Raw genomic sequence first — 14,457 nt, 5'->3', positions numbered from 1 at the left:
AAATCTCAACATCACAAGAGACCCCAACAATTTGAAACTCGTGAAATGGAATTGCATCTGATACATATAGTTCATTACACACAACTGTGCTGCGTTTGGCATTGTCCCCGTTCAGTTAGTCTGTGTTTTCTCCAGCTGAAAAAGTGTTTTTCCCTGTCCTCCCATGCATATACGCACAATTATATCTTGGAAAACTAATTTTCTCTGTGGCTGCCTGTCTGCTCTGGAATTTAACGTTACATTTCACAATTTACAGGAAACCTCATTGCTCATTTTATTTCTGGATACAGAGCAATAATGTGGAGGCATACATGTGTTCATCATAGTGTTCAGTGATGCATATTTATTATACAAATAAATGAACCACTAGACAAGTAAGAAATTCAAGCATTCATTTGGTAAGCTATCTTTATCCATCAGAAATATGCAATGACTGGAATTGCTTTAATGACATAGTAGGCCAAAGTCTTTGTTTCTCATTACATGACAGTTAAATTCAAACTGATGCAATGCAAATGCCAATACTACATTATCAGTTCCTTATCAGAACATATGTCAATCTGAATGTCCATCAAACTGGTGATATAGGGTCGTAATTACATTATTATAGACTTCAAAGATACTGTGATAGAGGACGAAACAAACGTGCTCAAGTTAAACCCGCACTGGCCTCTGCGCGTTCCCGTGCGAAGTATGTCTGTGTGATGTCACCGTGGCGGGGATATTGTTCCACTCACTAGAATAAAGAGAGTAGAGGACATCACGATGAGGATGGACTGTGCGCAACGCGTCCTATCCATGGGTTGTCGATGGTGAAATATATATTTCGGGGGAGCGCATTTTAAGCACATTATTGTAACAACCATTTGCTCTACACATTGGGTAAGTAAGTGTCACAATATTTCGTGTTTTGGAAGGTTACTCGTCGTCAGGTTGTTGCCCAATGCCGACAAGTAACCTACAGGCTGCTGAAGCCTAATTTATGCGCAAGTTATACGGTTCTTAATTCAGCTGGTTATTGTTGTCATTACTTGCGGTAGAAATCTGCAGCCAGAGAATTTCAGTCATGTAAATTCCACACATGACAATGCCGTATATGCAATGTCATACACACTATAGGCTACAATGTGCAGATGTTTGAGCAACCTTTTTGTCAATCGATCTATCCGTTGTAGGCTACATGCATTCCATTGTTATTGAACAATCATGTTGTTTGTCATGCAGAAGAATATCAACGAATTTCATGCTACTTGGATTGATTGATAATCAGGGTTATTAATAATTGTTCATAAGGTCGTTGTATTTTAAGGACAAATCCTCCTCTCATTCCAAATGACATTAGCCTTTGAAGGCTATTCAATACTTGAAACAAAGCTCACCTATCTCTAATTCAATTGTTTGTCGCTCTGTCTGAATACCTAGTTGATTTGATTTAATGCCATAAATGTTTCAATTAGCTTACCTGACTGCAGTGCAATCACGAGGAACAATACTGATTCTATCAATCAGTGTTTCCTCATTTATTTTATATTATATCTTATATTATTCCCACTGATGAAATAAAGCATGGTCACATTTATGTGGCTCTCATCTTTTGAATAAGCTGTTTGAGGAAGGTGACACTCAGCTAAAACCTTTCCGATGACAACTCAAACCTATGGTTTGAAACCGTGTCTGCTCTACGTGCATCATGCAGTAGGATGTTGTATTTATGGTGATCTCCAAGCACTGGGTTTATTCCTGATTACAGCATGCATTCCATTCCAGTGTCTGACTCCCTAGCTCCTGCTGAGTAGAGGGTAAGCACCATGCTATTCCTTTCACTCCCACCATCAACACATCCACCAGTCAACACCTGCCCTGAGAGACTACATGACTGGCAGAATAATGAGCCAGCCTGGGGAAATGTGTTGATTATGACATGGAGAGGGAAGAGATTGCAGACACATTCTAATCTTAAATATGTTGACTGCCTGCTCTAGTCTTTAGAATCCTGTGTAACATGTCATTTCCAGACCCCGTCGCACAATCTGTCTGACCTTCTCCACCATAATCATTGTGTAAGTTTAGAATTACTGTCGTGTAGGTGTCAGTTTACCATCCAAACAAGTGCCACTCAGCTTGGACCAGGCTGTTGTTGTCAACGGACTGCTGTATTTTCTAAAGAGGATACTAAAAGTAGAAGTGAGATGTTGTTAACGTATATCCAGAGCGACAGCTGAAGTTGCATGGGGACATAGCATTACACCCCCCTCTGCTTCCTCTGGTCAGCACTTTGTCAAATAGACTCAGCGCTCCTTCACCTCGCAACGCTATACCATTATTATTACTCTCTGGAAAGGTCAAGAGAAATGTGAAGAACGCTGTTACCCTTTTCACCATAGAGGTGGGGTTTGTATGTCCCGAGCTGGTAGCTGCCTATAGGCTTATATTCCTGCTATCTGGAGGTTGTCCGGTGTTAGATATGCAAATATAACTATTCATCATTCATGTGGACCAGTGACCATCATCTGCCTGTCACTAAGGATCTTATATCACAGTAGATCATTCCAAATTGGTCAGTCGTGACTGTACTTTAAAAACATGTATTCAGGTAATGAGCTTAGGTGCCTCCCATTTGTATAATCCTGTTAATTGGCTGAGTTGATGACAGAGAATTAGTAATGTTGTCTGCCTACTAGTGTGTGTAATTGCACACATGGTGGGAATGAAAAGGGCAGTTTGGTACCCCTTATTTCCCTGTTATCACATTGTGTCGTATCTACACATTAAAAGTTTTTCTCAGGAATGTCTGATAAAACAAATGCAGAGAGAAACTGTGCTTTTTATTGTATCAAACAAAGAGGGTAAGCTGTAACCTGATCAGACTCATCAGGAGTTTGATCGAAGACACCTCTACCTTAAATCCCCAGAGACCAACTGTCTTTTAAAGATGGCGTCTGAAAGGATTAGGGCTTAGTCAGGTAAACGCTGACAATAGGTGGCATTTCAATTTGGCCATCTTTAACTACAGTCTGCCTGCTACAGGAAAGCGGTTTTGTTGTGGCTCATGCTGTTTGAAGTGTTTTTTTCTTCAGTGAGTGTCATCAATGCATCTGTGAATGCCTTTTGACAGTTTCTGTGCTGGTATTTCACTAGCAATGCCCCAGGAGGGCTCCTCTTTCCCATCATTCCTCTCTTCTGCCTGGCTCCCTCTCAGCTTAGTCTGCCCTATGGTAATTAATAGAGCTCGACAGCTTGTAGTCCTAAAAAACAGAACTGAGTTAACTCTGGTTCGTTCAGCCATTCCTATGGAGAAAATGAATGAGGAAAGAATATGGTTGTGGGATAAAGGTAGAAAATAAGGTAAACAGGTTTAGGAGATTTTATACATTTTGTTCTATGATTGTAATATCAGTCAGTTAACATGACCTTTATGAATTATAAAGCCTTCATGTGTTTTTTTATTACATAAATGCTTCAAAATGCACAGAAAGTGACTTTAGCTGATGAAGATTATCGCATAGAACAAAACGTATAAAATCTCCTAAACCTGTGTTTACCACATACGCTATTTTCTGTGTTTATCAAAAAACCCTACAAAAACGAAATTAACTTTCCCATAGGCTTTGTCCAATGAACCATGGCAGAGTTATTGCCTACAAAAAGACGCAGTTAATATTTCTCTCTATTGGCTCTTGTGAAACCGCATCAGTTTTAGCACTTAGTCAAGCATGCTCTCGCTCCTCTCACTATTGAGTCAATAAAATGATCACAAATCTGGCCCATTGTGGGAGTCTAACATTGTCATTCTGGACTGCACTGCCAGAGTCAGAACAGCTTCCAGAGGCTGCTGCACACACACATGTCCTTTCTGTGAAATATTGAATACGAGGAAACTATTTTGAGATGTATTGCTAATGCTTTATCCATACTGCTGGGTCACATTTGGTCCTTTTTAGCCCTTTAAACCTCTGGCATTTTGGTAATGAAAGGAGCCATTGGTTTAGTGGCAGAACAGCAATGCAATCCCACATTATTCTTATGTTGTGTACTGTAGTAGAGTGTTAAGTGTGTCTTGAATTCTAAATAAATCATGAACTTGTTCACAAGCAAAGCACCCCCACACAATAACAGCTCCTCCTCCATGCTTTACGGTGAGAACCACACATGCGGAGATCATCCGTTCACCAATAATCTCAAAATTGGACTCATCAGACCAAGAACATATTTCCACCGGTCTAATGTCCATTGATCGTGTTTCTAGGCCCAAGCAAGTATCTTGTTACTATTGGTGTCCTTTAGTAGTGGTTTCTTTGCAGCACTTCTACCATGAAGGCCTGATTCACACAGTCTCCTCTGAAGAGTTGATGTTGAGATGTGTCTGTTACTTGAACTCTGTGAAGTTATTTGGGCTGCAGTTTCTGAGGCTGGTAACTCTAATGAACTTATCCTCTGCTGCAGAGGTAACTCTGGGTCTTCCATTCCTGTGGCGGTCCTCATGAGAGCCAGTTTCATCATGATGGTTTTTGCGACTGCACTTGAAGTAACTTTCAAAGTTCTTGACATTTTCCGTATTGACTGACCTTCAGGTCTTAAAGTAATGATAGACTGTCATTTCTCTTTGCTTATTTGAGCTGTTCTTGCCATAATATTGGCGGTATTTTACCAAATAGGGCTATCTACCTTGTCACAACACAACTGATTGGCTCAAACACATTTAGAAGGAAATAAATTCCACAAATTAACTTTTAAGAAGGCACACATTTCAGGTGATTACCTCATAATGCTGGTTGAGAGAATGCCAAGAGTGTGCAAAGCTGTCATCAAGGAAAATTGTGGGCATTTGAAGAATCTCAAATAGAAAATATATTTAGATTTTTTTTAGTTTTGGTTACTACATGATTCCATATGTGTTATTTCATAGTTTTGATGTATTCACTATTATTCTACAATGTAGAAAATAGTAAAAAAATAAAGAAAAACCCTTGAATGAATAAGTGTTCTAAAACTTTTGACAGGTAGTGTACATCTGTATAAATTATAACCATACACGTTATAATTCACAGAGTGCACACAGTAGATGAAGAGCCCCACAGTCAGTAGATGAAGGCCTAATCCTTGTTTTATCCAGCCTTGTGTAAAGTCTAGAGACTTGGGGCAATAAAACAACCAGGATTGTGTAATCTTAAATCACTGGATTTGAGCCGAGTCATCACAGAGGCTAAAGATAAACCACAAGCAATCTAGGCTGTACTCGTCGCCCTGCTTTATATCCTGCGTTGCACTCTGTTGATGAAGCTGCGGTTGAACGAGACACTGTACGAGGAATAACAAATATGAAATAGACCACCTAGCTATGATTGTTTGGCCCCAGCAGACCGCACAACTGCCTGGTAAAGTCGTCAACAAGCCGGTTGTTTATTGTAGACTGCCCTATGTGATTTGATGAAATGGTACTCTCATTTACTGCTAGACAAACCACCTGTCTGCTCATGAAGTATGTGACACATGATATATGGGCCGATATAAAGACAAGGGTTTCATTCACAAAGTTTGTTATTAACCTCTGGCAGGAATTCTCTCGAATGTGAGGAAATTAATTATTTATTAAAGCCATTGATAATTTAAGTTTTTATTTATTTTATTTACAAGCAATAGTTTGTAAATAAATTACAAAATTTCGTATTAGTTTCCTTAGCCTGTAAGCAGTCTATGGACAAGTTATGACAGCAATCCATGCTTTGGTTTAGTTTCCCTGGAACTTTTCCCACATGCTAACATTTTAGCATTTGTAGCACAAATCCCATTCAAGTCATGGGACTGATATTAGCATTTTTCGCGCATCATGTTCAATGCAGCTATGTGAATTTGTTGAGCTTCACAATCCATTTGAGATACTTTCAAATTATTTGGACATGATGTGRGAAAAATGCTAATATCAGTCCCATGACTTGAATGGGATTTGTGCCAAAAATGCTAAAACGTTAGCATGTGGAAACCGTGCCAGGGAATCTAAACCAAAGAATGGATTTCTTTCATACCTTGTCCATAGACTGCTTACAGGGTAAGGAAACCAATGTGTAATTTGGGTGAACTATCCGCAACAATTTTGACAGGGAGTTATGCTGAGACCAAGGTTTATTTTACTGATTAGCCCTGTATATACAGCAGTACATATCAATATTCATATCAATACTAGAAAAGCAAAACACAATCATAGAAAAACACATTATTCAGGTAAAAGGTCCTCAATCAGTATTTTGAATTGCCCAAGAGGCACCATGTTATCCAAGAGTCTTGGATGATTGTTTTTCCTTTCATGTGTAATAAACCTTGTTAATCTGGATTGTTTTAAGCAAAATTGCTGTGGAAATTGTACAGATACACTGCCTTCAGAAAGTATTCACACCCCTTGACTTTTTCCACATTTTGCTGTTACAAAATGGTATTAAAATTGATTTCATTGTAATTGTTTGTCAACAATCTACACAAAATACTCAAATGTCAAAGTAGATGAAAAATGGATGAAAAATAAAACACTAATATCTGTATTCAACCCCCTGAATCAATACATGTTAGAATCACCTTTGGCAGCGATTACAGTTGTGAGTCTTTCTGGGTAAGTCTCTAAGAGTTTTCCACACCTGGATTGTGCAACATTTTCCCAGTTTTCTTTTCAAAATTCTTCAAGCTCTGTCAAATTGGTTGTTGGTCATTGCTAGACAACCATTTTCAGGTCTTGCCATAGGATGTCAAGCAGATTTAAGTCAAAACTGTATCTCGGCCATTCAGGAACATTCACTGTCTTTCTAAGCAACACCAGTATAGATTTGACCTTGTGTTTTAGGTTATTGTCCTGCTGAAAGGTGAATTCATCTCCTAGTGTCTGGTGGAATGCAGATTGAACAAGGTTTTCCTCTAGGATTTTGCCTGTGCTTAACTCCATTACGTTTTATTTTTAATCCTGAAAAACTCTCCAGTCCTAAATGATTACAAGCATACCCATAACACGATGCAGCCACCACTATGCTTGAAAATATGGAGAGTGGTACTCAGTAATGTGTTGTTAGATTTGCCCCAAACATAAGACTTTGTATTCAGGACAAGAAGTTAATTCCTTTGCCAAATGTATTTCAGTATTACTTTAGTGCTTTGTTACAAACAGGATGCATGTTTTGAAATATTTTTTATTCTGTTAGGGTTCCTTCTTTTTGCTTAGGTCAATTAGGTGAGTGTTGTGGAGTAGATACAATGTTGTTGATCCGTCCTCAGTTTTCTCCTATCACAGCTTTTAAACTCTGTAACTGTTTTAAAGTCATCATTGGCCTCATGGTGAATTCCCTGAGCGGTCTCCTTCCTCTCCGGCAACTGAGTTAGGAAGGACGCCTGTATCTTTGTAGTGACTGGGTGTATTGATACACCATCCAAAGTGTAATTAATAACTTCACGATGCTCAAAGGGATATTCAATGTTTGCTTTTTATTTAATTTTTACCCATCTACCAATTGGTTCTCTTCTTTGCGAGGCATTGGAAAACCTCCCTGGTCTTTGTGGTTGAATCTGTATCTGAAATTCACTGCTTGACTGAGGGACCTTGCTGATAATTGTATGTGTGGGGTACAGAGATGAAACAGTCATTAAAAAATCATGTTAAACACTATTATTGCACACAGGGTAGGCTTGCCATAATAAAGGGGTTGAATACTTATTGACTCAAGACATTTCAGCTTTTCATTTTTAATACATTTGTAAAAATGTCTAAAAACATTATTCCACTTTGATATTATGGGGTATTGTGTGTAGGCCAGTGACAAATTAATTGCAATTTAATACATTTTACGTTCAGGCTTTAATACAACAAATGTGGGAAAAAGTAAAGGGGTGTAAATACTTTCTGAATGCATCGATTGACTGATTATAAAGGAGGGTCTTTGGGCCTATTGAAAATGTGTTATTTCACATGTAGCCAAATAGATGAGTCACCATAAATATCTATTTGTAGAGAATGCCAGTGCATGTGTGTGCATATACACAGTACAAAATATGAATATTTTATTCAAATCCGCTTATATCATTAATTATGCAATTGTAGTCAATCTTGGGTGAGCAGAGAGAGCTGTTTTTATTTGATGGGGTCACTGTCACTCGGGCACATAATGGTGAGGCCATCAGACCTACCAGAGAGAGGAGTTACAGTGTTGGAGTGCATGCCTCTTCTGGCAGGCGTGTGTAATGAATCGGCTTTCAGAATTTCCGCTCCCTGACTCTTGCTCTCCCCGACATTAAACTCCTCATGAATCTTCTCAAGGTGATTTTTCAACAAAGTGCAAAGGGAGGAAGCCTTTTCAAAGTCACAGGCTGCTTCCTGGGGGAGAGGGCCATGAATTGACAGTGAGTCTCAAAGATGCCCTTGGCAACACGACGGGTCACAGCATCAAGCTTTGAAACCAGCATCTAAGATTTGCATTAATTGTGATTATAAACGGGGTCGTTTGATCTCTGAATGCTGATTGGCTGAAAGCCATGGTATACCACAGATATGACACAAAATGTATTGTTCACTGTTCTAATTACGCTGGTAACCAGTTTATAATAGCAATAAGGCACCTCGGGGGTTTGTGGTATATGGCCAATATACCACGGCGTTGCATCGTACCTATCCCACGGTGTTGCGTCATGCCGTGACACAGTATTTTAGCAATATACCACACACCCTCTGGCCTTATTGCTTCAATATAGCCTTGATCAGTTTAACACACTGGTGTGATAGAAATGTTTGTTTCGGTATTATATTTTTTGTGGGACTATTTTAGGCATCTGGGTGATTTTCTTAGATATTATGACTTAGCTAGGAAAAATGCATTTTGTTCCTCAAATGCTCAACTTCAATAAGACCTCAATGTATTGTGTTCWGTAAATTGCCAACTCAGCCACGGGCAGCTGTTTTCCAAAGCTCTGGTGTGGCTTATTTCAAGATCAGATACTGGCTTTCTTCACTTCAAAGCATGTAGATATCCAATTGACTATCCAGTTCAAACGATTTTAGTAAATCTTGGAGGGATTTGATCATATWTGTGTCCCAAATGCCAACCCAAAACCTTTTACGCTGACCTATGCGCCCTGGTCAAACATAGTGCACTATACAGTGGATAGTGTGCCATTTTGGAAACAGCCCATATGAAGCCTATCGGGAGAATGTTTCATGTTTGTTTGAGGAGGCAGGTGGCCAGCAGGACAGGCATCCTCCAGGGACGGCCTCTCTCCCTCCGTCTGGAATGGGAGAACGACCATAGTCCCGCCTCTACAGTGGTCAGTAGATGATGAATCACATTGCCTCTCTGCTCTGCCTCATCTCCATCTCTCCTCGCTGCTGCTGCTCAGGCCAACTCACTTGGCTATAAATAGGGAAAGATTAAAACCTCTCATCCGGCTTACCTGCACAGCATCTTCAACTCGCCTGCTAAGTATGTTTATGTTTTTTTCTCTCTCCATTGCTTGTTATATGTATTCTTTGAGCACTGGGGGTGTTTATAAAGACGTTTTATGAGCTCATCAGTGGCTTTAAGAATGACTCTGTCTGACCAGATGTGACACTAGCTACAATAATGTAGGATATTTATGAGAAATGGCAACAAGAATTTGCAGATGGTATGAACTGAAGAGATGCGCAATCAGGCTTATGAATCTCTCGATTGGAAATACCCTGGAGGAGCCCTACTCAGTGATTTGAAAAAGATAAGCTTTTCAGTGCACTAAAGTCACTTGTCAGTTTGGTGCTCTTACATATGAGTGACAGAGAATGTGCAGCCCTGGGAGCTGTGTCCTCTAAATCCCAGTCATCAGGAGATCGCCTGTCCAAATATAGCCCTATATGGAGGTGGAGGGCCCTCTTCTCTTCCCGGCTGCTATGGGAGACATTTACTTAATTACCCTCTCTATGCTGCAAAACATGGAGGCAACTTTTGTAGGCTTTGTTTCGAATTACATCTTTCCATAGCAAAATGACAAATATTAGTAGTTGAGAGGAAATATTGTGGGCTCCCCAACTAGGATATATTTCTGGGTAGAAGAGGTCCAATGAGCAGTGTAACATGATAAAATGGGCATCTGCTGTCAAGGCTTTATAATAACGCTGAAATAACATTGTGCAGAGACATACTGTACTGTAGCCGTGATGCCTGTGATTCATTTAATTGCATGTTTTCGCAATGTAATGTGGTTTCTTATCAGTTACATCAACAAGCATTTGGCTCCTACAACATTCAAAGAGATGACTAATTTTCTTCCTTCGCCTAATGGCTGTTACGTGCGCATTTGTTTTTTTATTTCTGGACCTGCTGTGCCTTAATCAAATGTTGTAACAGTATTTCTAAGTTATGTTTGGCAGTCATCCCCGTTGCCTTGCTGGGGTCTCTCTGTGTTGGCCGTGTTATCTGACCGCTCGCTCGGTCACATGCTGCCCTTTTGGACAGAGGGTTGCTGGGAAAAGCCTGTGAGCCTGCTGAGAGGGACAGACCGAGGACGGGCCGGCCTTCCACACTGTCACTCACAGAGGGATCAACACAGCTACCACTGGGTTGGGTAAAGAGCCCATAGGGGCAGGATACAACATTCTTGGATGGACATCTCTCAGATATAAATAGGACACTGTCACATTTCTCTTCCTTGTAGAGTATCTTCCATCTGTGGAAAATCATTGTTTTCAATAATACCTCAGTGGACAATGGTGCCAGATCAATGATGTCATGTTATGCTTTGCGCTGCTATATGAGTAAACAGTGGGAGTGGAGAGGCAGGCTGTTCACTATGCTCTGTGAGCAGGACTCTTTTGTTTGTTTATGGGCTACAGTAATGAGAGTCCCTGACCCACCTGAATAATGAACAGCCAACTGTTTATTCACAAAGCTGCCATGTGACTTAATTCCCTTAAGTTTCCCACTGAACACGGCTCATTATCAGACGTCGGGAGCTCTCTCTTCTCTCAGTGGAGTGGAAAGAAGAGGGGGAACCCAGGGACAGGGTCCTGGTTGAGCCTCAGGTGTTTTTCTCTCTGCATGCAGTTCATCCACCTATTATATATATGCCATTTAGCAGATGCTTTTATCCAAAGCAGCTTTGTCAGTCGTGTGCATACATTTTAAGTATGGGTGGTCCTGGGAATTGAACTCAATATCCTACTATTGCAAGCACCTTGCTCTACCAACTGAGCTACAGAGGATCACTTATATCTGTCCATGTAAGCCTCCTGGCAATCGGACATACGGGTACTGTCGGATAACCTTCTCACAACAATGGCCTTTATGACAGCTGGTTGAATGTAGTTTATGGTGCATGATTTGCTTACAAATTGTATTCATCACCTAGAGATGACATAGTATAGAAGGCTCTAGAAACAGTTGGTTGAAATAGAAAAGTGCACTGAAGTTATTTTCGTTCCCTTATGAGCTAATTGGCATATTGACTCTGCACCCTGTGTCACACCTGAGCTGTTGTAACTGCTCCACTTTCCCTCACCTATGAATCCTCTTACCTCAATTGAAAGCTTATTTCCATGTAGATTAAGAGGCAGTGGGGTTATTGAAAGTGTGCTATATTCTCCATTTAATATGAGGAGGATCAAGAAACCTTGTGGCTGGTAGGGTGTGCAACGCTAGTGATGAGTGGTGGTGTCCGTCTGAGCTTGAAGGTCAGCCTAGCCCAGAGTAATGGTTCTCTTTCAAGCCATTGTCACTGAATAAATTGGCTGGGGCGGCTTTGCGTGTTGTTTGCTGTGCACAGGAGGCTGACACAGGAGGCTTCCATGGCCATTACCCTTATCACACTCGGCCAAGCTGCTCTAGGTCATCACTCCACATTGGTCCAACCAGCACTGGTGGACAGAGGGAGACGGTTTACAGTTCAGCCATTAGTTAGTGAGACAATTCAAGCCACTAAAATAACAAAGCTTTGACAGGTTGTGAGGACAGACCACATGACATAAGACGCTTCCATTTACAACTAAGGACAGATTTCCATTCAAATTTCAGAAAGACAAGTAGTAGGCTCATCCAGGTATTTTCCACAAAGAGTTCTGCAGTGAGACATTCTCAGAAGTAGAGCAGCAGAGCCTAGTTGAGTGTGTTTACGACTTTGTGCAGAGTTAGTTTTAGAATGTACAGTGTCTCCTGGGAAATGCCATGTGAATGGAATGGCATTGCGGCACAGTGGCTGTGCACATCTTATCCCCACTCCGTGGAGCAGCGATTATTCACTGAACTCAAGCATGTTTATCTTGTTTGTTGGAACGTAAATAGAACCCAAACGACCTGAGGGTTATATGTCCAGTAAGTTTTTGACCTGATCGTTATATTCTCACAGTTTTTTACACGGTGTGTTTCTTTTCATGCTTCATAAAATGTAACGTGGAGTGGTCACACATCGTACATTTTTCATCGTATGCATGAGTGCTTGCTGCATATATAAGTATCTGTATTATCCTGTTGTCCCTATAACCAATCCTATGTTTTAAAGGGATGGCTCATTAAGTCAATAAGATGGGCTGAGTATTTTAAGGCTTGTTTTTCAAATTAGTGTGAAGTATATTAAGTCCATTACAACTGATTTAATCTTTTGATAAATTGGAACATAATCTGAGTTTTTAGCATGAATCACTCATCTCCCAGGGTCCATTCCTAGGTCAGCCATTTAGACCTATTTTTGCATATTTATGGACTTATTTGTGTACTTCCAAAGTAGTGTTACCTTGTATATTTAGCTTTGACATGCCTGAAATGCAAGACGGCTCTACCTCCTCTGTTGTTGACTATAATAATTGCAAATGTTTTGGAGATATTCCACATTATTGTTTGCATTTTGGAACTGTTAACTGGGTATCATGTTTTTGTCAAGATTGTCAATCTTCATCTGATGGAGAGATGTCAGTCATCTGTGCTGTGCTCAGTTAGTATATTTTTCCTATATTTGTCCCTTCAATCCCATCCCCAACTTAATTGCAGAACAGATAACCTATKATTTCCGTTCTCGGAACATTAATAAAACCTCCCAGGAACGTTCAGGGAACCATAGTAAAACATTCTCAGAACCTCCCTGCAACCTAAAAATGAACATTCCCAGAACAGACGAAATGTTCACTTCCGTTTTCAGAACGTTTAAAAAACATTCCAGTCGGGAAACGTATGGCTTCGTTCCCAGAACCAATGGGAAACCAAAAACGTACATTCCCACAACTTCCAAGGAACCAAATGTCCTAGCTGGGTAGTCATTGAGCATTACCGTAAATAGACATGAAAGGAAACGCATTCAGGAATGAGGACATTTCTCTCCATTAACAACTTCTTGTTGTCATACTGTACTGTAGCTGGAAAGTTGTAAAGAATTAGAAGGAGATAAGATGTTGTGCTACTCCAACACTGTTAAGGATTAAGACTGATCAAGACTGGATTAACAGTCMTTGTTTTAGAGGGGTTTGTTATTAGATAATGCATGTGTTGAAGTAGAACCAGTCTGATCACTGTGTTCATCATTCTATTTTACTTGTGAATCAAGCTGACTTCAAGATATTTGACTTCCTTGCATACTTTCAAGGGAAACATTTTTTATTTATTTTTTTACCCCATTTTCTCCACAATTTCATGGTATCCAATTGGTAGTTACAGTCTTGTCTCATCACTGCAACTCCCGTACAGACTCGAAGGTCGAGAGCCGTGCATCCTCCGAAACACAACCCAACCAAGCCGCACAGCTTCTTGACACAATGCCCACTTAACCCGGAAGCCAGCCACACCAATGTGTCGGCGGAAACACTGTGCAACTGGCAACCGTGTCAGCGTGCACGGCACCCGGTCGCCACAGGAGTCGCTAGCGCATGATGGGACAAGGACATCCCTGCCAGCCAAACCCTCCCCTAACCCGGACGACACTAGGCCAATTGTGTGCCGCCCCATGGGTCTCCCGGTCACGGCCGGCTGCGACAGAGCCTGGACTCGAACCCAGAATCTCTAGTGGTACAGCTAGCACTGCGATGCAGTGCCTTAGACAACTGCGCCACTCGGGAGACCTTTTAAGGGAAACATGTTTGCTGATTGGCAAGGCTCTTATAGTCAGTCTTTAGTGGTCTAACCTGTAAACAGATTCTATCCTTTCTGATTCTGACAACAATAGGCCTTTACACACCTACACCTTTCAACCCACATATGCATAGGATGCTTTACGACGCCCTCCTTGCTGCAGTGTGTGAGTGAGCTCGACCATACGGAGACAAGCTTGTGTTTCTAACAGCAGTGGGCAGTGATGTTCTCAGTCAAACACACACAAGCTGCTGCCTCCCTCCTGTCTTCTGGCACTGGGCTCTCGTTGGCTGCTTGGCACAGGGGCCTGCTGGCAACGCAGCCAGCTCCTTTTATTCCAGTGGACGTAGATGATTGAATGGCTGCACTGAGGAGAATGCCAACACCAGTTCCTGCTGCTTCCACTCTG

General features: G+C 40.9%; 1 protein-coding gene across 2 annotated transcripts in view; it reads left to right on the top strand.

The window, feature by feature from the left end:
- The first annotated feature begins 730 nt into the window (after positions 1-730).
- The window catches only part of pkib (protein kinase (cAMP-dependent, catalytic) inhibitor beta), a 20,083-nt gene continuing 6,356 nt past the window's right edge, over positions 731-14,457 (top strand). Inside the window, exon 1 of one of the 2 annotated variants that reach the window (XM_024000962.2) lies at positions 731-882. The gene's annotated coding sequence lies outside the window, so the exon portion shown is untranslated. Of the gene's footprint in view, positions 883-9,357; positions 9,447-14,457 lie in introns of those variants that run through there. The other variant, XM_024000963.2, reaches the window with a different exon arrangement.

The sequence above is a fragment of the Salvelinus sp. IW2-2015 genome, linkage group LG14, assembly GCF_002910315.2.
Source record: "Salvelinus sp. IW2-2015 linkage group LG14, ASM291031v2, whole genome shotgun sequence".
Lineage (NCBI taxonomy): Eukaryota > Metazoa > Chordata > Actinopteri > Salmoniformes > Salmonidae > Salvelinus > Salvelinus sp. IW2-2015.
Note: the sequence above shows the minus strand (reverse complement) of the source record. Positions and strands in the feature narration are given on the sequence as shown.